The sequence below is a fragment of the Nyctereutes procyonoides genome, unplaced genomic scaffold (genome assembly GCF_905146905.1).
Source record: "Nyctereutes procyonoides isolate TBG_1078 unplaced genomic scaffold, NYPRO_anot_genome, whole genome shotgun sequence".
Classification (NCBI taxonomy): domain Eukaryota; kingdom Metazoa; phylum Chordata; class Mammalia; order Carnivora; family Canidae; genus Nyctereutes; species Nyctereutes procyonoides.
Genome location: NW_026575046.1, coordinates 50,824,828 through 50,849,948, shown reverse-complemented (window position 1 = coordinate 50,849,948; position 25,121 = coordinate 50,824,828). Strand labels below are relative to the sequence as shown.

Genomic DNA, 25,121 nt, shown 5'->3' with positions numbered 1-25,121 from the left:
CATTTCCATTTTTGGTGACAGTATGAAGTCTCCTCATAAATACATTTCTGTGAAAACAGTGAGTTAGTGTAGAGTTTTAAGTGCACATAATGCAGGTGGGAGAAGATAATGGGATGGACTGGACGGGGAAGGGAGTGCCAGGGGCCATGGTCTGGGGAGTGCCATTCCAAGTCCTCGACCCATCCCACCTCACCCTGAGCCCCAACACAGGAGAAGTTGAGTACTGCACAGTGTCCCTAGAGACTCTGGTGTCTCTGTAACTCTAGGGTAGGACAAAATCTGGCTTCAGCTCTGTCCAAAGCCATGAGTGCTCTCTACTTTCTGGCTTCTCTGCCTAGGCTGGAGTGGTAGCTTTCCTCGCCAGTTTTGTGCTGGGAGCCACCTGTTGCTTTGGTCCTGAGACCCACTGCAATTCCTTGGGGTGGAGATCATCCCATGAAGATCACACCTGGCCTCAGCTTCTGCCATCATCTGTTAAGGTAATCTGGCTGCCAGAGGAATCAAACTCCCTGCTCCTCCTCCCTTCCACATGGAGAGGGGGAAGAGGCTCAAGCTTCCCTTTAGCATCTGTTTAATGGGGTTGTGCATTTGGACACCTGACTTTGTAAGATGCAGATGACAGCTGCCCCGGACACCCCAAGTTCCCCTCAATGTGTAGGTATGCTCCAGCTAAGCTACTGGTGTAGATCTCGAATGGCCCAAGCTCTCCCTGAGGTTTGGCCAGCCTTCCTTCCCCAGAACATGTGCCCTCACCTGGATCTCAAGGTCGTACCCCTGGCACTTCAGAGGCCCCAGTCCTCCGTGCTAGCACTGCGCATATTTGACTAAGCAGGCAGGTATCTACCCTTGGATTAACATTCCAGACGGGCTCTGATCAAGCGACTTCCACTGAAATTATCAAAGAAGCTGGCTTTGGCTAGGAAATAACCAGCTCCCTTCTAAAGAGCTTACAGATCACTTAAAATAATATTATTAGGGAAAGGTTACATGTTCCTTGTAAAAAATTCAGGAGAGATTAACAAATCAAAGAAAATAAATATCTCAAATAATTCTTCTACTCAGACATATCTTTTTGTTATGTGTTGATTCTGTCATTAAGTATTTTTAAATGAAATACATCATACATCCAAAGAGACTATGTAAAAAAAATTATGCACAGTTTAGAGAATATTAAAGAATACTAAAGTGGGTACCAGTATAACCACCTCTCAGGTTAAGGGACAGAATTTACTAGTACCTGACTCGTTTCAACAAATAACTTCGGAATCCCAAATCATCAAAGTGTGGCGTCCTGCTTGCACTTTATTATTTTTTTGGTGGAGGTCTGCGGTGTTGGGGGAAGTGGTGGCTGCAAATTATAGCTTTATTCTTTTTACAAAATAATGACGAATTCAGCAGTAGGTGTCATTTTCCAAGTGTGGACAATCCAGATTTAGTCCCCACAAGGCTGTTCATGGATGACAATCATCTTGAAATGAAACTTGAGCATATACATGTGATTTCTCTGCCTCACCTGTCGGGTGGGGCTGCAGTCACTTGGCCCCATCCTCTAGGGAATGTGTGTGGATTCACCTCTCCACATGGCAATGGTGACTAGCGTGAGAGGTGAGTTCATAATTCAAACTGGGAGAGAGTCCTTCCCAGGACTACTGCATCTTTCCTATAAGGCAGAGAAGCTGGAAGCACATGCAGTAAGGCAGGCAGTCAATGGCTACCAACTGAATTACTGTCCCTTGCAACCAAAAGACTTTCGTCTAGAAATGCCTGGGTGGCTCAGCAGTTGAGCGTCTGCCTTCGGCTCAGGGCATGATCCTGGAGTCCCGGGATCGAGTCCCACATCAGGCTCCCTGCGTGGAGCTTGCTTCTCCCTCTGCCTGTGTCTCTGCCTCTCTCTGTGTGTGTGTGCCTCTCATGAATAAATAAATAAGATCTTAAAAAAAAAAAAAAGACTTTCATCTAGGGGTGCCTGGGTGGCATAGTTGGTTAAGTATCCAACTCTTGGTTTCCGCTCAAGTCATGATCTCAGGGTCTCTCTCCTTCTCCCTCTGCCCCTCCCCCTGCTTGTGCTCTGTCTCAAATAAATAAATAAATAAATAAATCTTAAAAAAGAAAAATGTTGGCTTATTTATCAGTTAACACACCGTTTCAGATACTAAAATTTTGATTATTTAATGCAGCTAGTGGTTTTTGCCATACATAATCTCTCAGCATACATCTCAATTATTATCACTTGGATAATAAAGCATAAATTTATGTAGTAACTATAATTTATTCTGGAATTTAAAAAAAATTCACCACTTGTAAAAAAAAAAACCCCAAAATCCAAAGAAAGATTAAAACTTCAAAATGAAAGTATTTAAAATTTAGTATTTTCCCTTTATACAAATGAAATTATGATTTATGTTTTTTTCTAAAGCTACCTTTTGTTGTTGCTTAACACTATATTTTTGAGATTAAATTGTGCTGATGCATGTAATTGTAGTTTATTTTTGCTGCTATAAAGTATTCCATTATGTGAAAATACTCCAATTTATTTATCCATTCATCTGTTGATGGACATCTGAGTTGTTTTCCATTTTTAAAATCATTTCCTTTCTCATACTTGTTTTTTGCATTTTACACTATAATGGCTTCATCAAATGAATAGGAGAAGTTCCCTTTTTTTCTCCCCTTGATAGAGTTTGTGCAGAATTGGAATAATCTATTCCTGGAGTATTTGGTAGAACTCTTTTGCAAAACCAAGTACTACTGGTGTTTCATTCATTTGATTTATTTTTAAAGCTTATAGGACCATTCCAGGTTTCTATTTCATTGCAAGTCAGTTTTGTCAAGTTCTATTTTGTTAGAAATATTTCCCTTGGGATCCCTGGGTGGTGCAGCGGTTTGGCGCCTGCCTTTGGCCCAGGGCGCGATCCTGGAGACCCGGGATCGAATCCCACGTCGGGCTCCCAGTGTATGGAGCCTGCTTCTCCCTCTGCCTATGTCTCTGCCTCTCTCTCTTCTCTCTCTCTCTCTCTCTCTGTGTGACTATCATAAAAAAAAAAAAGAAATATTTCCCTTTATCTGAGTTTTCCCTTGTTTGGGGCATATAATTGATTACAGCATTCTTTTTTATCTTTCTGTAACATCTAAAATACTATCTTCTCTAAACTCTTAATATTGTTTACTTATGATGTTTGTGATTAATATCTCTTTGTAGTTCTGTCAATTTTACTTTACATATTTTTGAAGCTAGTTTAGTGGGTACTTACATGTTTAGAATTATTATCATTGCAGTAAATAGAATATTTTTCAAAGTATGGTGACCATGTTTATCTTAGTAAAATATCTTGCTTAAAATTCACCTTGTCTGATATTAATATAGCTACCCAGATTTCCATTGGTTAATATTTGTCTAGCATATTGTATTTTTCTTTCCTTATACTTTCAATTTTTTTGTTTCCTTAAGTCTATTTCTTGTAAAAACATTTGGATATTTAAAAAATCAAATCTGGCAACCTTTGTTTTTCTTAATTGGATAGTTTATTCAATTTACATATATTGTGATTACTAATATATGTTGACTAATTTCTTCAATGTGATTTTGTGTTTTGTATTTGCTCACTTTCTCTAAATTTTCCTGTCTTTTATTGCTTTGCTTTAAATTGCCTTTTTCCCCTTCATTCTCTCTCTTACCTTGTAGAATTTTTAGCCTCTTATAAAATAATTTTAACATGCATATTTAACATAATAAAGTCTAGTGGCATGGAGCTCTCTTCATTCACTTAGTTTGCCATCCATGCCAAACGTAAGTTGGAATGAGAAACTAAGCTAAATTCCAATACTGTGTTGACTCTATTACATTACAGAGTCTAGAGATACCGGTAGTTAATATTCCTTGAGCCCCTCATAGCCTCATGGCCCATCTTGCCTTGAACCCTAAATATTGAAACTAGGGGATGTTAATGGGGTTCTCAAGAGCAAATGATATGGTGTCTGCCAACACAGTGAGTGCTTATGGTAACCACTTGTCATTTTCACCTTCCCGTCATCTATTCCCCTTCTCTTGGTAATAGCACCTTGTTTCTTTGGGATCCAGCCTTCCTCACTCTTTGCCCATGCGAGCTAGGTGGGGTTGACCTCTTACTCTTTGCCGTGGCTCCAGGTGTGAGTACAGAGGTAGATACATGACCCACTTGGCCAATGAAAACCTGAAACTTTTTTTGGTGGAACAGTAGGAAAGGGACACATTTTCCACTGGAGTTGCTAAGATGGTAAGATGTAAGCTCGGAGCTGCAGGTGGCACCACAGGGAGACTCTGAGAATGAAGTTGACATAGTGTAAAACTGAGTTGAAAGCTGGAGAAAGACAAATTTCTGATGACATTTGCACATTTGGATCCAGCTATGTTTGAAGCTACCTTTGTTTTCTTTAGTTTTATGAGCCAGTTCTCCGCCTCCATCAATCCCAGCCTCTTTTAATTAATTAATTAATTAACTAACTAACTAATTAATTAATTATTTTGAGAGAGAGTGTGTGTGCACATGAGTGGGGGGAGACAAGAGGGAGAGAGAGAATCTTAAGCAGGCTCTACACCCAGCACAGAGCCCGATGTGGGGCTTGATCTCACAACCCTGAGATCACAACCTGAGCCAAAATCAAGAGTCAGATGATGCTCAACTCACTGAGCCCCCCAGGCGCCCCGCAGTCTCTTTTAACTGGGTTTCTGCTACTAGAAAACAACAGTCTCCTGATTAATGATATTCTAGAATCTGAATTTGAATCCCATCTTTTCACATTGAGGGTGTTAAAATACATTCAGCTACCCAGGGTTTGGATCCAGTTTCAGTGCTATTCTCTCTATAGGAAGCCTTGCTCAGGCCCTCTCTGATCCTCAGTTTTCTCATCCATGAAATAAGTTTCTAACAGCAACCTCAGAGGACTGCTCTAAGGACTACAGGTAATGAGTGTTGGTGCTCTTCACTGTTACTGTCTACTATGTATAGTACAAACCACCACACAGAACCACCACATGCGCACAGCACCCTGTTGTCACTTTCATGTGTGCCTTTGTACACATCCCATTGCTGGAAATGTCTTTATGTTCTTTGCTGCTCAACTTCTACTTCTGTTTCAAGGTTCTGCTCAGATAGGCATCACCTTCTGTGGGAAGATGCCTCTAAGCCTTTCCAGGATTGCAGATTCCCTCCTAGCTCCTGTAGCCCCTCCACTGACCTCCTTGGGTTAACTATCAGTTTACTTGTCTATCTCCCAGACCAGACAGGCACTGGATCTTTCTTCTTCAACCCTGCCGTCCAAGTTTATAGTAGGTGTTCAGTCATGTAAGTGAAAATGAAAAGCCCAATAAATCTTAGTTTCAATAGTGATCCTCCCATGTTCTGACTTCCCCAATTCACAGATCGTCAGAAACAGAAGCACTTCTCCTGACGCTCTGGCAGCCCTTCTGCTGTGTGTGGTGACTCATGCTGGCTTTACTTCCTTATCTACTCCCTGCGGCTAGGCTGGAAAAGCCTAAGGACAGGAATTCCAGGAGGGGCAGTGAGGGATGCAGACCATTTCAGCCAGCACCTCTGAGACCAGCCACATGCTGGTGAGATGGAAAAAGTATGAGATTTGGGACCAGGAGTCCTAAGTGGGTTTTGAGCCTTCCTCATTCCTCTGCTGTTGTGTCTCAGACAACTCCATCTCTTTCTCAAGTCCCTCTCCTGATCTGTGAAATGGGAACAATCCCAGTGAAAGGACTGGGAGAGGCTCCCTATCCCCCTCCCTCAGTTCCTGCAATGGGCATCGCCATTGGCAGCTTTGTTCCTCAGGGTCACCAAGAACTGGAGGTTGAGGGGCTGTGTGAGGAGGGTCTGGGCATATCTCTGAACCCAGGTCCTTACTATCCTGTGCCCAACCACATGGCAGGACCACCACAGCCAAGTGTCAGTTCTGCCTACATCCTGGGAACTGGGTCACTGAAACTCCTTTGTGAGCAAAAGGAAGTAGGGGAGATGAGAAAGGAGAAGAGGCTCTCTCGCACCCTGGGGGGTGGCCATCACCCACCAGGGCTCTTCCCCTGCTTTGTGGTTTTGTCAAAGTCAAGGGTGACCCTCTTCTCCAGGCCAGTCCTAATTTCTGGTTGTTTTGAAACAAGCCATGAGGTGAATGTTTCAGGACACCAAGCTACCCAGAAGCCAATCAGAATGTCATCTTCCTATACCTTTGTTTTCTACCACAAATCGATATTGCCTGATATGCCGGAATGACCAAACTTCAGGCCTCTGTTCGTGAAAGAAATCATTATTTCATGCCCTTCTCAGAATTTTCTGGAAGCAAACATAGAGGGTTTGCCTACACCAGCATCTGCTTTGAAGAGATGGAGGCGAGGTCTATTGTCCTTTAATGGCAAGCGAACGGAGCAGAGGCTTCCTGCAGGAGTTCTGCGCACACACTGTGTTCACTTTCATTCCAGAGAAGGTGACATTTATCCAAGAAAGGCACCCCAGAACTCCCTGGGATTTAGTTGAGGTCAAGAGGTAACAGTCATAAAACCATCGTCCCCTTTTCATTTTTCCCTCCTGGCATGAGAAATAGGTGGTGAGGCTCTGAAGGCTTTAGGCTCATCAAAGGGATGTTGATTAGGGACCTCCTCGGACAGGCATCCCTGAATGCTGGTGGGTCATAGCTTGGGACCACACTGGGAGCTCAGTGAAGGAGTGTTTGGCTATGACTCTAGCTGTCCCAAGGGACCTGACACAGAGCAGGCATTGTGAATTGTGCTGGTGATTGAGTAAATGATTGACAAGAACTAGCATTTACTGAGTGCTCAAGTGCTAGGTCCTGGGTGCGCTGTTTGGCATCCTTTTTCTAGTTAACCCTCTCAGTGGTGCTATAAGGCAAGCATGGGTGTCCCATTTCACAGACCAGGAAACCAAGGCTCTGGATGGTTAAGTGATGCCCCTAGGTCACTCAATAACAAAACTCAAATATGACACAACAGCTGTTGGCTCCCATGTGCACACCCTTGCCACTGTGACATGCTCCTTCCTGAAGGCCAGACCAGATGGATTTGATAGAACTGGACTGAGCTAAAATGAGAGATGTGGAGATGATCAGGGCAGGGTCACTGATCTCAGGTGACTCACAGGTGTGAGTGGGTGTGAATGCGAACACACATACATGTGTGGGTATGTGAGAGTGTGCCAGGGCCTGAGTGTGCATGGGTGTGCCTGGGCAAGGCTGTGCAGCACAGAACCATTTCTGGCTCTGGGGATCAGGGGAAGCTCCATGGAGCAGGTGGCATTTGAGTTGGGCCTGGGGCAATGAGCGGAAATTGAACGGGGATGTTGGGAGTGGGGACGTCTCTTCAGGTAGAGAGGCAGCCTGAGCTGTGGATTGTCCTCCGAGAGCAGCGATGTCTAGCTCATCTGGAGAAAAAGGGGCTGGAAAGGGTTCCACAGCCAGAACATGATGGGCCTGGAGTACGAGGCTGCAAATGACCTGGCAGGCATTGGAGCAATGCTGGAGACTATGGACCTGGGGCGTGCCAGGAATCCACCGAGGAACACTCTCAGCTGGAGGCCTGGATTAGCTCTTTTCGGTGATTTTATACCCCCGTGGCTCAGTGAGATTGTACCTGAGCAGGTGCCAGGCATGGGGTGGCTGGTGAAGAGGAAGTGTGACCCTTTATCACATGTGCCCACTGCTGGGATGGCCGAGGCTGCTGGACATGAGTCCGAGCAGTTTTCCTGGGGGTTCTCTTGAAGGCTCCCAGTCTCCAGTCCTGTGGAGGATTTCCTGTGTGCTTGGCCTGCCAGGTGGGCACTGTCCACCTCATTACAATGAAGGGAATAGCCCTTCATGGGATCAAGTGACCTGATCAAAGTCTCACAGCTAGTGGAGAGAGGAATGGGCTTCTTGCCATGTCTACTTGGTCCAGAACCTGTGCTCTAAGCCCTGAGAGCAACCCAAGGATAGCCACCATCCACAGAGTGCCTCCTACACTCTGATCCAAAGCGTTTTGTGAGTATGAGCTCAGTTAATCCACATGCGAACCCCCATGGGGTATGTGCTGTTATTCTTCCCATTTGACGGAGGTGAAAACTGAAGCACAAGAGAGGCTAGAAACCTGCCTGAGGTCACACAGCCAGTAAGCAGAGCTGGGTACATCACAGCACACCGGGCTTGTTGCTTGAAGAAGTGAAGCCGTGGGGAGCTCTACTCCCACTCTACCCCTCCCTTGCCTCCATGCCATCCATTTCCTGTGGCTGCACAAGGATTCCCAAATAAAAAAGTGATGAAAGTGCTCACACGCTGGGCACTCAACACTGAACTCTCACGGCAGCTGTATGACAACAGATGATAGGGTTGTCTTCTTAACTCTAACAGACCAAGTCTGGGCCCAAAGAACTTGGGTCACTTGCCCAGTGGCTCACAGCAAATAAGCAGTAGAGCCTTGAGAGAGCCCAGTTTGGCCCAACTGCAAAGCTGGAGATGCCCGGCCCATCCTGATCCCTTCCAGTATCCACAGTGGCTCTTGGAGGCCAGGTGTCTTTTGTGTGCAATTTGGATCACACTCGGTTCGCCCCCGTCCCAACCTGGTACTCTTCCTGCCCTGCTGCTCCAACCCTCTAGTAATCCCCATGAGACTGGCTGGCTTGCCCAACCCTCTCCTTGAAACTACAAAATGGTGAGTGAAACTGAAGAAAATCCCAAAGTCCCTGCCCAGTTACACCAGTGGATACTTGTGGAAAAAGAATCCACGGCACCTGACTCAATTCTCAAAGTCATTTCTGATCGCTTGTTCTATCCCACTTCTGTGATGCAGGTGAAGTGTCATGCCCATTTTACAGGTGGGGAAACTGAGGCTCAGACAGGTCTGCCACACGCCCAAGGTCAGGTGCTGTCGGGTGCTGCATCCTGGGCTTGGCTCCCTGTATCACTATGCTGGTCTCTTATTTGCTCTGAATGGCTCAGGACCTGAATGGTGACAGGGTCTCCCTTCTCTGATGGCTCCTTTTTAGCCGTTTCAAAGACTGTCTCTTCCATCTCCCCTTTGCCCATCCTAAAACACTGGTGGCCCCTTCTCCTTGCATCTGTCCTAGCCAGCAACGCCCCTTATAACCCTTCCAGGATGCTCCTCATACTTGGCTTCGAGGAAGTGATTTCCAGTGTGGCTGGTGGCAGGAAAGCCTGGCAGCCTGTCTAGAAAAGAACTGGGAAAAGGGTGACAAAAGGTTTAAAATATCTTCCCCTTCTACCAGTAATTCTGTTTCCAGAAATTCAGTTTCTAGGGAAATCATCTGAAAGAAACAAAATTTTCTCTGCATGGAGATGTTCATCACAGAGCTGCTTATAATAGGAAAAAAAAAAAAGTGGAGACCACAGCAAAGTGCAATAGGGAAACATTTAGTTAGTCATGAGGATCCTCATGCTCTCCCTTCCCCACCAGCAAACGTCATGGGCTGATGTTCACTGGGGGACCCCCTGCTTTACCCCTGCCATGTGCTAGGCACTGTTCTCAGGTCTTAATATTTATTCTCTCCTTCAATCCTCACAACCTTTTGAAGTGGGTACGTGCAACACGCCCATTTTACAGACAAGGAAACTGAGGCATGGAGAGGTTAAGTAATGTGCCCGTGGTCAGCAGTTTCCAGGCAGTCTGACTCTGCCAGGCTCAACCACTCCCAGAGCAGTGGTGATGACTAGTTGCTGTCACCAGGTCGTGAGCTGCTGAATGCAGGCCAATGTGCCAGGTGTGTGATGTGTCTCAAGTGGGGCAGATGGGATACTATTTTGAGATGTCAATGGGTGGCTGTGGCTTCTCACTCCTGCTTGTCCCCATTGGCACTGCCAATGGTGGAGCACTCTCCAACATTCAAGCGGCAACTGCAGGTGAGGACAGGGAGGATTTCTCCGACCCCCAACAGAAACAGGAGTAAGAGAATCTCAGGGTATTTGGTGTTCAAGGGCCCATGAGAGCAGCTCCTCCACCACCCAGAGAGGAGGAAGAGCCACCTGGGGGTTGGGGCAGGAGGCCTAGCATTAGGTGGTAGAGCAGGCCCCCCTGCCACCTTTCTTTGGGGTCAGAACCTGGACTGGAGGTGAGGTGGGGGTCACTGGAGGATAAGTGTAGGAGTCTGAAAGCACAGGGGCTTGTGCCCTATTACTAGCTGGAAGCCAGGATATGGCAGGGGCACCCTGCAGACATGGCAGAGAGGAGGCTTCAGCCTAACCCTGTACTCCAATTCCTCTGCTCTCACAGGAATACAGGAGGTCCCCCAAATCTCCTGGATCTACAGTGAGCCCCAGCATGTGGCTGGGCTTTGAGGCCTGCCTGCTGGGGGAGTCCAAAGGGGCTGGGGGCCTGCAGCAGAGGCCAAAGCCCCTGAGAAAATGTGGTTGGTCCTTGGCTGTGCCAGGGAGAGCCCAGGAGCAGGTCGGTTGTGTCCCTTGGGCCTTAGTATGGCACAAACACCACGGATGGAGAAACTGGCCTGACAGGTCTACTGTGGTCCAGAGGATGCCGTGTGGGTCAGACAGCCTTTGGGAACTTAGCTTACCCTGGAGGGAAGGAGATGGGTGGGGAGTGGAGAGAAGCTTGTATTGAGTTGGTTCAACTTCCAAAGTCACTGTGTATACAGCTAGAAGTGACCGAGCTCCTTGACCTGGAAAGTACACGCTTCTCCACCATCCATGAAATGAGGGTCCATGGGTGCCCTGAGCAGAATGAAACAGAGAATCTTACTCCCTGCACGGGCTCAGGGCTGTGCCGTAAGCTGCTGTTCCAGCACATGCGTCAACAGCCTTGCTCCTTTCTCCCACCTGTAAGGACCAGCCCCATTTTTCAGATGGGGACAGCGTTTTAGGCAGGGAATGACTTGCTTAAGATCAACCAGCCAGCAAAATGGGGAGGTCAGCCTTCAGAGCTCGCTCAACAGACCACAACACTAAATGGCATCTCATTGCCAGTGAGGGTACCCCTCTCCCTATGCCATTCCTTTGTCCAGAATGGCACCTCAACTCCTCAGCTTAGAAATGTCTTATTGTCCTTCAGGAGTCAGCAGAGACATCACCTCTTCCAGGAGGCTTTCTCTGCATTCCCAGCTCGGCTCCCACAGCAATGGGGTCTGAGCACTCATCACATGTATCTGTGCTCCTCCCTGTTCTTCTAGTGCCACCTCCTCCCTCCCACCCAACACCCTGCAGGGGAGAGTGGACCAAGATAAAGAATGGGTGAATGAATGAATCAGTTAAGACTCAGCAGTCTTTAAAACAGACACGTGGCCTGAAGAACTCCAAGGGTGGAATCTCTTTTGCCATATTAAGGCCACATCTGTTCATGAAAAATATGAAGGGAGAACAGAGCCATGATTTCAGGGATTACATCAGATGGCTATGGGAATGGGGTTTCTCTTTGACTTTCAATTTTAATGTTCCCCTTCAACACTAATTAAGCATTTGTAAATATTGTGCTTCCAAAGTCAGTGTGGAAAGAAGTTCTCTGGGCCCTGAGATTGCCTTGCCACCCATCCCTAATGTCCATCCCTGGGTGAAGATGGCACATCACTCAGTCCTGGGCTGAGAAGGCTGGAGTCTCATCCATGGGCCTGTGCTGCCCAAAGCCTGCAGCCCTGCCTGCATGCTGCAATTTTCTGCATGATCAATATGAAGAAGCAGATCCACCAGTGCTCTGTAGAGCTACCCGGCACTTTTTGTCGGTTGGGATGAACTCTGCTTCACCCTCCTTCCCACCTCTGGGCAGAGAGTAAGTGGCTCACAAACCCCAGGGGAGCCTCAGGGGCTATATACACTCTGCAATGCACAGCGGGCCTCAGGTGTACCTTTTCTTGTCCCCTGACACTGCCACAAATGGCCTCTATGGATTTAATGAACACCCCAAAGCAGATAGCCCTGTTACTCATTGCTATTTCTTCAAGAGCAGTGGCAGCCTCCAGAAGTCTTCGCTCTCTTTGACAGATAAGGAAACTGGAACTTGGAGAGGGATGTGATCTTCTCATGGCCACACAGCTGGTCAGTGGCAGAAGTGGTGAGGAATCCAGGTCCCTCATCTACCAGGCCCTGTTACACATCTGCTTTCCACCCCCACTTGCACTCAGAGCTTGGGTTGTGACTAGGACACATTTTACTGAATTTGCCTCCACACTCAGAACGATTCATTAGTATGAAAAACATGTTCTTTGCTGCCCTTGCCAGAAGATTCTTGACACAAACACATTGGGGGTTTAGCATGAAATCTCTCCCTTGTTAAGCATTTATATATAATTTGGGTTGAAATTGTCCCTTGAGACTGATCCAAGCTCCTCATTTTCAGAGGATAGATATGAGGCTCATGGGTCAGGGCTCTACTTGAACAATTTGGTACCACAGCTGCAACATGAGGTCCATAAGCCTATCTTGAACTTTCCAGCTGCTTCTTTATAGAAGGGAGAGAGGGAGAGTGAGAGAGCGAGAGAGAGAGAGAGAGAGAAAGAAAGAAAGAAAGGAGAGAGATAGGAGGGAGGGAGGGAAGGAGGTAAGGAGAAAGGAGGTAAGGAGAAGGAGGGTGGCAGCAGAGTTCATCCCAACTGGCAAAGAAAAGAAAGAAAGAAAGAAGGAAAGAAAGAAAGAAAGAAAGAAAGAAAGAAAGAAAGAAAGAGACTACCACTTCCTAAGCATCTACTCTGTGCTGAGAACTTAGCATAGATTGATGCTGAGCCTTATTGCTATCACAAGGAGACATTTCTATCCCCATTTTGCAGATGAGCAAGCTGAGGCCCAGAGAAGGCAAGGCAAGTCACAGAGCCAGCAAGTGCTGTGGCTGAAATTGTTGCCCATTTCTTTCCCCTACATCAAGGGCTGGCAAACTATAGCCTGCAGGCCAAATCCAGCCTACCATCTATTTTTATTGGTAGTGGTGGGGGAATAAATAGAAGAATAGCATTTCATGACTGATGAAAGTGATATGGAATTCACATTTCAGCATCCATAATAATAAAGTTTTATTAGAACATAGCCATCCGCATTCATTTACATTTTGTCTATGGCTGCTTTTGTGCTGCAAGGGCAGAGTTGAATAGTTGCAACAAAGAACACATGGGTTGCAAAGCCCAAAATATTTACTATCTGGATCTTTGCAGCTGAGATTTGCTGAGTCCTGCCTGATGCCATGCAATTTCCCAGGTGTTCTGGAAAATCTGTAGGGCCTCTCTTGTCTCTGCACAAGGGCATCAGGGCTGAAACCCAGGTCTCCTTCTGCTTGACAAGCCATGTGTCCTAAGGCTGGTTTCCCTGGAGGAGGATCCTTCTCTAATTTGTTCACCTGGAGTTTTTACCCCCCCTTTTTTTGTGGGTACAAAGCTACTAGCAGAGGCCCAAAACGCCTCTGAGAAGGCAGCCCCAAAGTATGTCCTATCAGATTGACAGCAGAAGGAGTGGATAGTGAAGGAGGGGAGCCAGGAGGGTCAGGAGTCTGCATGAAGCCAGAGCAAGGGAGAATGGATAGTCTGGGCATAAGCTAGGGCCTCTAGCCAGCTTCAAAGGCACAATCACCAGGGAGTTAAATGAGGAGTTCTCTACCTTTCAAGTAACTCCTAGGAGACCACTATTTATTCTCCTTGACTTTTAAGGCTGTAAAAGGCTTCCCACCTCCTCTCTCTCTCTGCTCTCCTTCCCCTGCCTTCCTCTCTGGGAGTGGGAAGGAATCTCATTCCCCAAACTCTCAGAAGAGATAGAAGATGAAAAGGATTAACTCATTGCTATAGCCTGTCTGCTCTGTCTGGCAGTGTGCAGAAGTGTGAGCCCTGCAGGCCTGAGAACAGTGGTCTGAGCACACCCTGGGCAGGAGGCAGGGACACGGGCACCTGGGGGCCTAGGACATAGTCTCATGCCTGGAGCTCCCTACCCAGAGTCTACAAAAGGCCAAAAGCTTCCATAAAGCTTAAGCGCTTGGTGAAGGAGAAATCAGACCATGGATGGAGGAGGGGAAGAATTAAAAAACACAGACAGGAAAAGAAAACACATGATAGAATGGAAGAAAGAAAGGAAGGAAGAAAAACAGAAATAAAGAAACTGTACAACATTACGCTAACTGAAAAAGTAGGACACAAAAGACCACATATTATATGAAACGTCCAGAATAGGCAAACCTGTAGAGATAGAAAATAGATTAGTGGTTGCTTGGTGGGGGGCCAGGCAGGAATCAGGGATTGGGAGGTGATCGTAAAAGGCTACAGGGCTTTTTTGGGGGGTGATGAAAATGTTCTAAAATTGGTTGTGGTGATGGCAGCACAACTCTGTGAATATACTAAAATCCAGTGAATTGATGATTGAAATGGCTGAATTGCATGGTATTTGAAGTATTTCTCAATAAAACCATTACATGGAAGGAAGAAAGATCGAAGATGGTAGTCCAAGGCTCCCCTCCTTCACTATCCACACTCCTTTTGCTGCCACATAGGAAGACCCTGGAATCACCTCTTCCTGTGGATACACCAAAACTACAACTGCACATGGAACAGTTCCTCCTGAAAAATAATGGAAAAGTAGTGGAACATATCCCTCCACACCAGGGATAAAAGGGCCATATCAAGACGGGTAGGAGAGGTGGAGACACAGTGTCACCAAAAACCTCAAACCTGGTGGGATAATTCACAATAAGGAGAGATCTTGTGGGTCTGGAATCTCTCTCTGAGGAGAGAGGGGTTTGTGCCCCACACTGGGCACCCCAACCCTTGGTATCCACACTGAAGAAATGAGGCCTCCAACACATCTGGCTTTGGAAGTTAATGGTGCTTGTGTCCAGGAAACTTGGGGGTCTGTGGAGATCTGATATATTCCTTTTGAAGGGCTCGTGCACTGACTCACACCATCCTGAGACCAGCAAAAGGCAGCAGTTTGAGAGATGACTGGATTGTATGTGGAGGAGATGCATTTGCTAATCTTAAAGCATTTGCCAGAGGGGTGGAGGTCATTTGGGACTTTGTTTGGGGATGGAGGGGCTGGTGAGCACCATTTTTGCACTTTCCCTCTACCTTGTTAGCACAAGTAGGTATACACAGATACTACTATGCTAAAGCCTTGGGTGTGCCTTGACCCCCCAGCACTTTCAGGATCACTATGGGCATAGGCATACCTCAGCCTCAACGCTCTCCTACAGCCTCGCTGAAGCTCTTGGGCAAGCATAGTCCACAAAGGGGACACCCCTTGATCACCTGGCCCTTCTATCCAGAGGTACTTGTGTTTATGGGTCCCCTGGGACCATAGCAATCAGAAAGACAGTATGGGCAGGCTACCATACCCAGGCCACTGCACAGGCAGCACATGGAGACACAGCTCTAATCTGCCTCTGAAAAAGACCCATTTACTTGTGTTGGAGTTCGACCTGAGGGATAAGTTTCAAGTATGCCAGAAATCTGAAGGCTAGAGAGGTACCCTGAGGGAATGTAAGCAGGGAAATGGCATCTTTGAGCCTTCCCTTGGCCTTTACACAGCTCACTGGTATCTTAGAAAAGAGCTCATACATTTGTCTGAAGCCATGATTTTTATAACAGTTGCCCACAGGACACCTCCAGATTTTCTGGTCTGGAGGCCAGAAAGGTTTACAATTGCAGTCACATAGGATTATAGATATTTGCATACTTATAAAGTTGTTACCTGAGGATCTGGCTTCCTATCAGACTGAAAGTAGGCACTGTCGGTGATTACTCCCTTTGGAACACTGGCAGGCCTTGGCACATCCTCAACAACAGAGGCTTATCAAGAATAAACCAGACTCCTCAGACAATCACAAAGGTTTGAGGGACAATCAGGAGCTAGGGCAAGGTTGAATGACAAGGTTCATCTCCTATACAAAGACACTCTTTCAAGACTGGGGGAGGTAGTTGTTTTGACTAATACATAGAAACAAACACAGAGAGGCAAGCAACATGAGGAAACAGTGGAATATGTTCCAAATAAAAGAACAAGGCAAAACCTCAGAAAACAATCTTAATGAAACAGACAGAAATAGTAATCTACCTATTAAAGAGTTCAAAGTAATGGTCATGAAGGTTCTCACTGAACTTAGGAGGAGGACAGATAAACACAGTGAGAACTTCAACAAAGAAATAGAAAATGTAAGAAAGTACCAAACAGAAGTCACAGAGCTGAAGAATACAATAATAGAACTGAAAAAATACAGTAAAGGGGTACAACAGCAGACCAGATGAGGCAGACGAATGGATCAATGACCTGGAAGACAGAGCAGTGGAACTCACCCAGAGCAGCAAAAAGAGAAAAGAATTTTAAAAAGTGAAGATAGCTTAAGGAACTTAGGGAAGAACATCAAGCAGAATAACATTTGCTTTATAGGGGCCCCAGGAGGAAAAAGGGGCAGAAAACTCATTTGAAGGAATAATGGCTGAAAACTTCTCTAACCTGAGGACAAAAACAAACACCCAGTCCAGCAAGTCCAGAGAGTTCTAAATAAGATGAAACCAAAGAGAGTCACACTAAGATACATTATAATTAAAATGTCAAAAGTTAAAGAGAGAAGCTTAGAAGCAGTAAGAGAAAAACAAACAAACAAACAAACAAACAAAAAACAACTTCTTGCATATAAGAGAACCCCTAGAAGACCCATAAGCTGATTTTTCAGCAGAAGCTTTGTCGGCCAGAAGAGAATGGTATGATACATATTGAAAGTGCTGAAAGGAAAAACAAAAAACAAAAAACCTGATCAAGAATACTCTACTCAGCAAAGTTCTCATTTGGAATTGAAGGAGAGATAAAGAGTTTCCCAGACAAGCAGAAACTGAAGGAATTTATCACCACTAAACTGGCCTTACATGAAATGTTAAAGGGGTTTCTTTAAGCTGAAAAGAAAAGGCACTAACTAATAACAAGAAAACATATGAAAGTAAAGATCTCACCTGTAGCGGTAGTAGATTAACCACTTACAAAGCTAACATAAAGGTTAAACGATAAAAGCAGTAAAATTAACTAAAACTATCAATGATTAGTTAGGGCTACACAAAATTGAAGAATGTAAATATAACATGAAAATCATAAAACATGGGAGGAATATAGAGTTTCTAGAATGCATTCAAATTTAAGTTGTTATCAACTTAAATGAGACATATATATACATGGTTCTACATGAACCTCATGGTAACCACAAAGCAAAAACCTATAGTAGATACAGAAAACATAATGAGAAAGAAATCGAACATAACACTAAAGAAAAGCATCAAACCACAAAGGAAGAGAGCAAGAAGAAAAAAACATAGAGGAACCATAAAACATCCAGAAAATAACTGATAAAATGGCAGTAAGGACATATTTATTAATAATTAATAATTTATAAATGGACTAAATTTTCCTATAAAAAATAGAGTGTCTGAAAGGATAAGAATAAGACAATTATATATGCTGCCTGGAAGAGACTCACTTCAGATATAAGGACACACATAAACTAAAAGTGAAGGAGTGAACAAAGATATTCCATGGGAATGGAAAGAAAAGCTGGTTTCATTATATTTATATCAGACAAAAGAGACTTTATTTTATTTTTATTTTAGAGAGAGAGTGCATGCATACATGAGTGGGGGAAGGGTGAATGGGCAGAGGGAGAGAGAGAAAATCTTAAGCAGGCTCCAAACCCAGCATGGAGCCTGATATGGGGCTCAATCTCAAAACCCTGAGATCGTGATCTGAGCCAAAACGAAGAGTCAGATGCTTAAGTGATTGAGCCACCCAGGCACCCCAGACAAAATAGACTTTAAGCAAAAACTGTAATAAAAGACAAAGAAGAGTACTACATCATGATAAAGGGGTCAACCCAACAAGATGATAACATTTATAAATATTTATGTGTCAACATAAGGGCACCTAAATATATAAAGCAAATACTAACACACCAACAGGGCGAAATTGACAGCAATACAATAATAGTAGGGGATAATACACCACTTTCATGAATGGCTAGATCATCTAGACAACAAATCAGTAAGGAAACATTGGCTTTAAATGGCACATTAGAACAGATGGACTTAAAAGATATATAAGGAATAGTTTACTCTCAAACAGGAGAATACATATCCTCTTAAGTACATATGGAACATTCTCCAGGTTAGATTACATGTGAAACCACAAAACAAGTCTCAATAAATTTAAGAAGATTGAAATAACTCTTAACAATAGAGAAAAAACAGCGTTGAAGGAAGGGAGGTGGGTGGGGGATGGGCTAAGTGGGTGATGGGTATTAAGGAGGGCACTTGTGATGAGCATTGAGTGTTGCATGTAAGTGATGAATCACTAAATTCTACTCCCGAAACAAATATTACACTATATGTTAACTAGCTAGAATTTTAAAAAAAATTTGAAGGAAAAAGAAAAAGACTTAAACTATATCAAGCATCTTTTCTGACCACAATGGTATGAAACTAAAAATCAATTACCAAGAAGAAAACTGGAAAAATCACAAATATGTGGAGATTAAACATATTACGAAACAGCCATTTGGTCAATGAAGAAATCAAAGGGGAAATAAAAAAAATACCTTGAGACAAGTGAAAATGGAAACACAACAATCCAAAATCTAGGGAGGACGCCTGAGTGGCTCAGTGGTTGAATGTCTGCTTTCAGCTTAGGGCATGATCCCGCAGTTCTGGAATCGGGTCCCGCATCGGGTTCCTTGCATGATGCCTGCTTCTCCTCCATCTGCCTACGTCTCTGCCTCTCTCTGTCCCTCATGAATAAATAAATAAAATCTTTAAAAAAAATGTAGGATATGCAGCAAAAGCAGTTCTAAGAGGGAAATTCATGGGGATACAGGCCTACCTCAAGAAAGAAGAAAAATCCCAAATAAATAATATAACTTTATACCTAAAGAAACTAGAAAAAGAAGAACAAATGAAGCCCAAAGTTAGTAGAAGGAAGGAAATAATAAGGATCAGAAGAGAAATAAATGAAACAGAAACTAAAAAAAAAAAAAAAGGAAAAGATCAATGAAAATAAGAGTTGGTTCTTTGAAAAGATAAACAAAACAGACAAACCTTTAGCTAGACTCATCAAGAGAAAAAGGAAGAAGCCTCAAATAAGTGAAATAAAAAACAGAGGAAGAGAAGGTACAATTGAGAGCACAGAAATACAAAAGATTATGAGATTGCCAAGAACAATTATATACAAACATAATGGACAAACGGGAAGAAATGGATAAATTCTTAGGAACATACAATCTTCCAAAACTAAATCACAAATAAACAAAATTTGAATAGACCAATTACTTTACCAATTATTAAAGAGATTGAATCAGTAATCAAGAACCCCATCCCCACCCCTGCAAAAAGCCTCCCAACAAAAGTTCAAAATCACACAGCTTTACTGGTGAATTTTACCAAATATTCAAAGAGTTAATGCTTATCCTTCTCAAACTCTTCCAAAAAACTGAAGAGGTGGGAATATTTGCAAACCCATGTTAAGGCTAACACTACTCTGATCCAAAACCAGATAAGAACACTGCATCAAAAAAGAAAATGACAGGCCAATATCCCTGACAAACATAGATGCAAAAATCCTCAACAAAATATTAGCAAATCCAATCCAACAATATATTAAAAGGATCATGCACCATGATCAAGTGGGATTTATTCCAGGGATGCAAGCATGAGTCAACATCTGCAAATCAAGCAATGAGCATACACTACTTTAACAACAACAACAAAGAGCATAAAAATCATAGGATCATCTCAATAGATGTAGAAAAAGCACGTGACAAAATTCAATATCCATTTATGATTAAAAAAGTGGGTATACAAGGGACATTTTAAGGGCCATATATGAGACAAACCCACAGCTTACATTATACTTAACAGTGAAAATCTGAAAGCTCTTCCTTTACGATCAGGAACAAGACAAGGATGCCTACTCTTGCCATTTTTATCTAACATCATATTGGAAGTTGTAGCCACAGCAGTTAGGCAAGAAAAAGAAATGAAAGGCATCCAAATTGGAAAGGAAGAATAAAACTGTTGCTTCTTGTAGATGACATGATACAACATACAGAAAACCTTAAAAACTCCAGTCAGTTAAGCATCTGGCTCTTGGTTTCAGCTCAGGTCATATCATGGGTTGTGAAATTGAGCCCTGCATTGGGCTCCATGCTCAGCGTGGAGTCTCTGCCTCGCTCTCTGCCTCCCCTCACTTGCACACACAGATTCTCTCTCTCAAATAAATAAATATTAAATAAATAAATAAAATCCTAAAAAAAAAAAGAAAAAAGAAAACAATCTCTTTAACAACTGCATCAAAAAGAATAAACCACCTAGGAATAAATTTAAGCAAGATGGTGAAAGGCCTATATACTGAAAACCATAAAATATTGACAAAAGAAATTGAAGAAGACACAAACAAATGGAAAGATATTCCATGCTCATGGATTTGAAGAATTAATATTGTTAAAATTCTCATATTACCCAAAGCAGGGTACAGATTCAATGCAATCCATATCAGAATTCCAATGGCCTTTTTCACAGAACTAGACCAAATAATCCTAAGATTTTTATGGAACCACAAAAGACTTTCTGTAGCCAAAGCGATCTTGAGAAAGAAAAACAAGGCTGGAGGTGTGACACTCCCTGATTTCAAACTATACTACTAAGCTACAGTAATCAAAATAAGATGGCATTGGCATAAAAATAGACACCTAGATCCATGGATCCAGAATAGAAAGTCCAGAAATAAACCCACACCAACCCATACGCAGTGGTGGGGCAGGACTCATCCCGGGGCTCCCTAGTTTCACACCAGAAGCAGAATACCCCGACAGCCTTGTGGCCTGACGGCCAGGCACAGAGGGTGGCAAAGAGGTCATTGGGATTCCATTGTGCAGGGGCAGCCAGGGCCCTTCGTTGAGGGTGAGCTACTCTGGGCACCTCTGCAAAGAGCACCATAAAGGCTGTTAAGAGATACTGGAATCAGTGTGCTAACAGGTTAGACTACTTTAGAACCCAGGTGATTAGAGGTAAACAGATTTGGGCTCGGAGTAGACTAAGCTATGGGAAACTTCCTGTCTGAGCAACACTCCTTCCTAGGAAGTCTTTGCAGGCTCATAGAGCTTTTCCACTCCTGCAGTAGATGAAGTCAGCCCTACATGCCCCTGTGCCCCCAACCTCTGGCCAAACCATGACATGCCGTGGATGAGACATCGTGGGTGGCATCAGCTTGTGGACTCTCACCCCACTCGGAAGCTCACTTTCTGTGTCCTTGACCCAAGTCACCTCACCTCTCTGGGCTCCTGTGTGCCACACCAGGGGGAGGGGCTGGGTTACTGTTCGGGGCCTCTTCTCCCTCCAAAATTGATTCAGAGCCTGCGGTTGGATTTTGCGGTGAGGCCCGTCCTGACACCACTCTTTTAGGGAGGACCATTGTGACGTCCAAATTAGAAAAGGGAACCAGAAACTTCTGAGCTCCTGCTAGTTCCTGGAACTTACCTCACTGAGTCTTGGTTTTCTGATCTCTGAAGTGGAGGCAGGATTACTGACTTCTTAGAGCTCTTGGGGAACTAAAACTTGCTATTCACTCACTCATTCATTCGACAATATTACTGTGCCTACCCTACTGGAGATACAGCAGTGAACAACACAGATCGGGTCTGCCTGGGGAGCTAACCACCTGGGGGTGCAGACCTGAAACACACAGAATGCATCATGAGGAATAAGTCTGGGCTGAGGCAAGGGTGCACTGAGTACAAGGCCTGGGAGGTCAGGATAAGAACTTTGTATTTGATCCCAAGAGCATCGGGAGGAGAGACACATTTCCATTTGGAAACCCGCTCTCTGGCTGCAGATAGGAGAGGTCAGGTGGACAGCTGACATGAGACCTCAGAGGGGAAAGGTGGCTGGAGGGGTGGGGGCACCTTGCCTCCCTTTGCACTTCTTCCCCCAGGGTCTTCCTGATGTCTGGCTCCTGCCTCCAGGCGCTCTGCAGGAATGAACAAGTGCCACGCCCAGCAGAGATTGCTGATATTCCAGGTGTTTAGGAATATTATCTCCCTGCCTTGAGAGATTACCCAGAGCAAGCGAGTGTGTGGGAAAAGGACCCCAGAGCCCCAGGCAGGGGTCCAAAGTACTGGGAGTATCCCGGCCCTTCCTGAGTTTGAGCTGGGCCTCAGGCCACGGGCTTCCCAGTGATCTTAGGTTCCCTCATCTGGTATCCATGGGACTAGTACTGAGTCTGGGCTAAATTCAAGTCCAGGCAGTATTTGACTGTAGAAGGACCCCCAGCTTTGGGGTCAGATAGGCTCGGGCTGGAGTCCTCACTTTGCCACATTGGAAGCTATGTGGCCCGATGCTGGCTACTTTGCTTCTGGAAGCCTGAGGCTGGCTGGGGGCCCACGCTTTGAGAACCACTGCCCTAGAATAACACCCCTCGGGGAGGAGGGCCTCTGATTCGCTCACTGCTATGCCCCAAGCAGGGCTGGCATTTATAGCAAATCCTAGCTGAGTGCTTGGGGGTCCTGGGCTCTGAGTGGTTTGTTTTGGCAGTGACAGGAATGGGTGGAAGGTGGGCGTGGGCCGGGAGATGTTGGTGTGAAACAGATCAGGAGGAGAATAGGGCTTCTAATGTGAAGGTGAGGAGCCGGGACTTGTGGTAGCTGAACACGGTCCCCAGAGATGTCCACATCCTCATTGCTGGAACCTGAGCACATTACCTTATGTGGCAAAAGAGGACTTAGCAGATATGAGTAAATTAAGGAATGTGGGATGGGGAGACTATCCTGGATTATCCTGGTGGCTCCTCAATATAGTCACAAGAGCCCTTATTAGAGAGAGGCAGGAAATTTGGCTACAGATGGAGAAGTTGTGACAAAGGAATTGAGAGAAACAAGGTATGAGAGGGGTCATGAGCCAAGGGGAGCAGGCAGTCCCTGGGAAATGGAAAAGGCATGGAAACGGATTCTCCTCCGCAGCATCCAGGAGCAACCAGCCCTGCCAATACCTCGACCTCAGATTCCTGACCTCCCAAATTATAAGAGAATTAATCTGCGTCGTTTTTGGCCAGCAAGTGTGTGGTCATCTGTTACAGCAGCCCACGAATGACCACCGATACCCAGAAGGAGCAGTGGAAGTCACTGAGCGGGGCCGGAGAGCACCCAAGGGAGGGGTGGCAAGGGGCGGGGTGAGGGCAACCCTTGGAGGCAGGAAAGGGCAGACAGAGGGGAGGACCAGCCAGCCTGGCTGGGCCACTCTCTCCTGGAGTCTCCCCTTAGCTGGCCTCCTGGGGCTGACTGGGCCCCACCCTGCCCCAAGGGCAGGCCCGGTTAGTCCCCGCAGAACTGCACACTCAGGGTGACACCTCCACCTACTTTTCAGTGATAAGGGCCTTTGGTCAGGTCAATGCTGATTTTTGTCCCCATACGGAGAACAGAAAGGACATACTATCGGTCATCAGGGAAGCTGGGAGCCAACCCTATGGAGGGCTACATGAGGCCCTGGATGCCCTGGCGGTCTCAGTGTAAAAATCAACGTCTGGCGGTTCATGGTTTCCTACACGCCCAGGCCCCCACCATGGTGTGAAGCCCTCCAACTGGTTCGCCGTCCTCCTCTGCCAAACCCCTCTGCCCACTGTCTCTGGAGCCTGGAGGATGGAGTGTAGCCACGGCCACACAGAATGTGTGCTCTGAAGACCCTGGCTCTGTGGCTGCTATGTGCAGCCCAGGCAGGCACAGCCTCTCAGCTGGCCTTGGCCTCACAGCCCCCCTCCCAGGGTGGCTGTGAAGATCGGAAGAAAAGGTGGGCAATAATACTCTGCAGTGTACCCAGGACCCAGAGGACAGCCGATAATGGGGGCTGCTGCTCCTGTAGTTGCTATTTCTCTTGCAGTTTTGGTGGACTCACTAGCCTGTGTCACTTGAGCAATTTACTTAACTTTCCTGAGCCTTGTGTTCCCATCTGTGAAATGGAGATGAAATAAGCACCGACTTCACAGGGTTGCGGGGAAAGTGACATGAGGCCACAAGTCCAAAGGGTCCAGTACCATCCTGAATGAATATAAGGTCTTTAATGTCTGCATTTAAGGCTCAGCTTGGAGGTTTGCTCCCTAGGATGGGCTCCCTGGGCCACGCACCACTCCTCTGGGCACCCAGCACACTGGGTTTCAATCAATGGTGTGTGCCACACCGAACTGCTGCCCATCTACTTCTTCAACTAGACCATGAGTGATCACAGGTGGCAAGACTGATGCTTGGGGTGGGGGCTTGCTTCATTTCCCTTTGCATCCTGAGCACGCAGCACGGGGGTGGGGACAGCTTGCCCACAGAATGATTATATGTAGAAGGAATGGCAAACGTGTACAAGTGGCACCTAGTGGTGCTCGATAAGTGTCAGCTGTTGCTGCTAAGTGCTTATTGAAATCAGTTCTCTAAAGATCGGGGCTGAAGGCAGCCTGTTCACCAGGGGGTCACACAGGTAAGAGCAGTGGAAAGTAGCATGCATGACTAGATGGAATAATGTCAACGGCCTTCTACAGGGTCTGCTTCCTGGGCTTTGGTCTTTGCTTCGTGATCTAACTTAGCTTTGAGCCCAAGGCTGCTTCCTGAATGAGGGAAGGATGTGGTCAGAGGGGTCCTTACCCATCAGGGCCAGATGTGGAAGGCTCCAGATCTACACTTTGGAGAGACATTGGTGAGTGGTTTGGAGGATGGATTTGAGAGAGAGAGTCTCAAGGTTGGGAGGCTGAATGCAGGAGCAATGAGGCTTGTTCCAGAAGGCTGGCAATAGAGGTATGGAGGGCCCGGGACCCAAGTCTATGGCAGGACAGTCCACACCTGGCTGCTGCAAGGACCAGAGGGGACATAAGGCTCAGGGCCAGTTTGACTCCCACCACGCTCCACAGGGACCAGAACCCAGAGGGTGTGGGTCTGCGGCATCCATCCAAGCTGTTTTCAAGACTGATGCTCAATTATTGAGAGGAGGCAAGTATCCCATTGCGGTTGTAGAGTCTGTTCACATCTCTTGGCTCACAAGCGCATCAGGCAACTCCGGGAGGTGAGCCAGGCAGGCTGCATGAGGACAGACCCCACACCCTATGAGAGGAGCAAACAGAAGCCCAAGAGGCGCAGGTACCTGCTCAAACTACAGAGTGAGTGAGGACAGAGC

At 45.7% G+C, this 25,121-nt stretch overlaps 1 protein-coding gene across 3 annotated transcripts in view; it reads right to left on the bottom strand.

Annotated features, from left to right (window-relative positions):
- The window catches only part of HRH2 (histamine receptor H2), a 69,831-nt gene that overhangs the window by 20,253 nt on the left and 24,457 nt on the right, over positions 1-25,121 (bottom strand). The window lies entirely within an intron of this gene.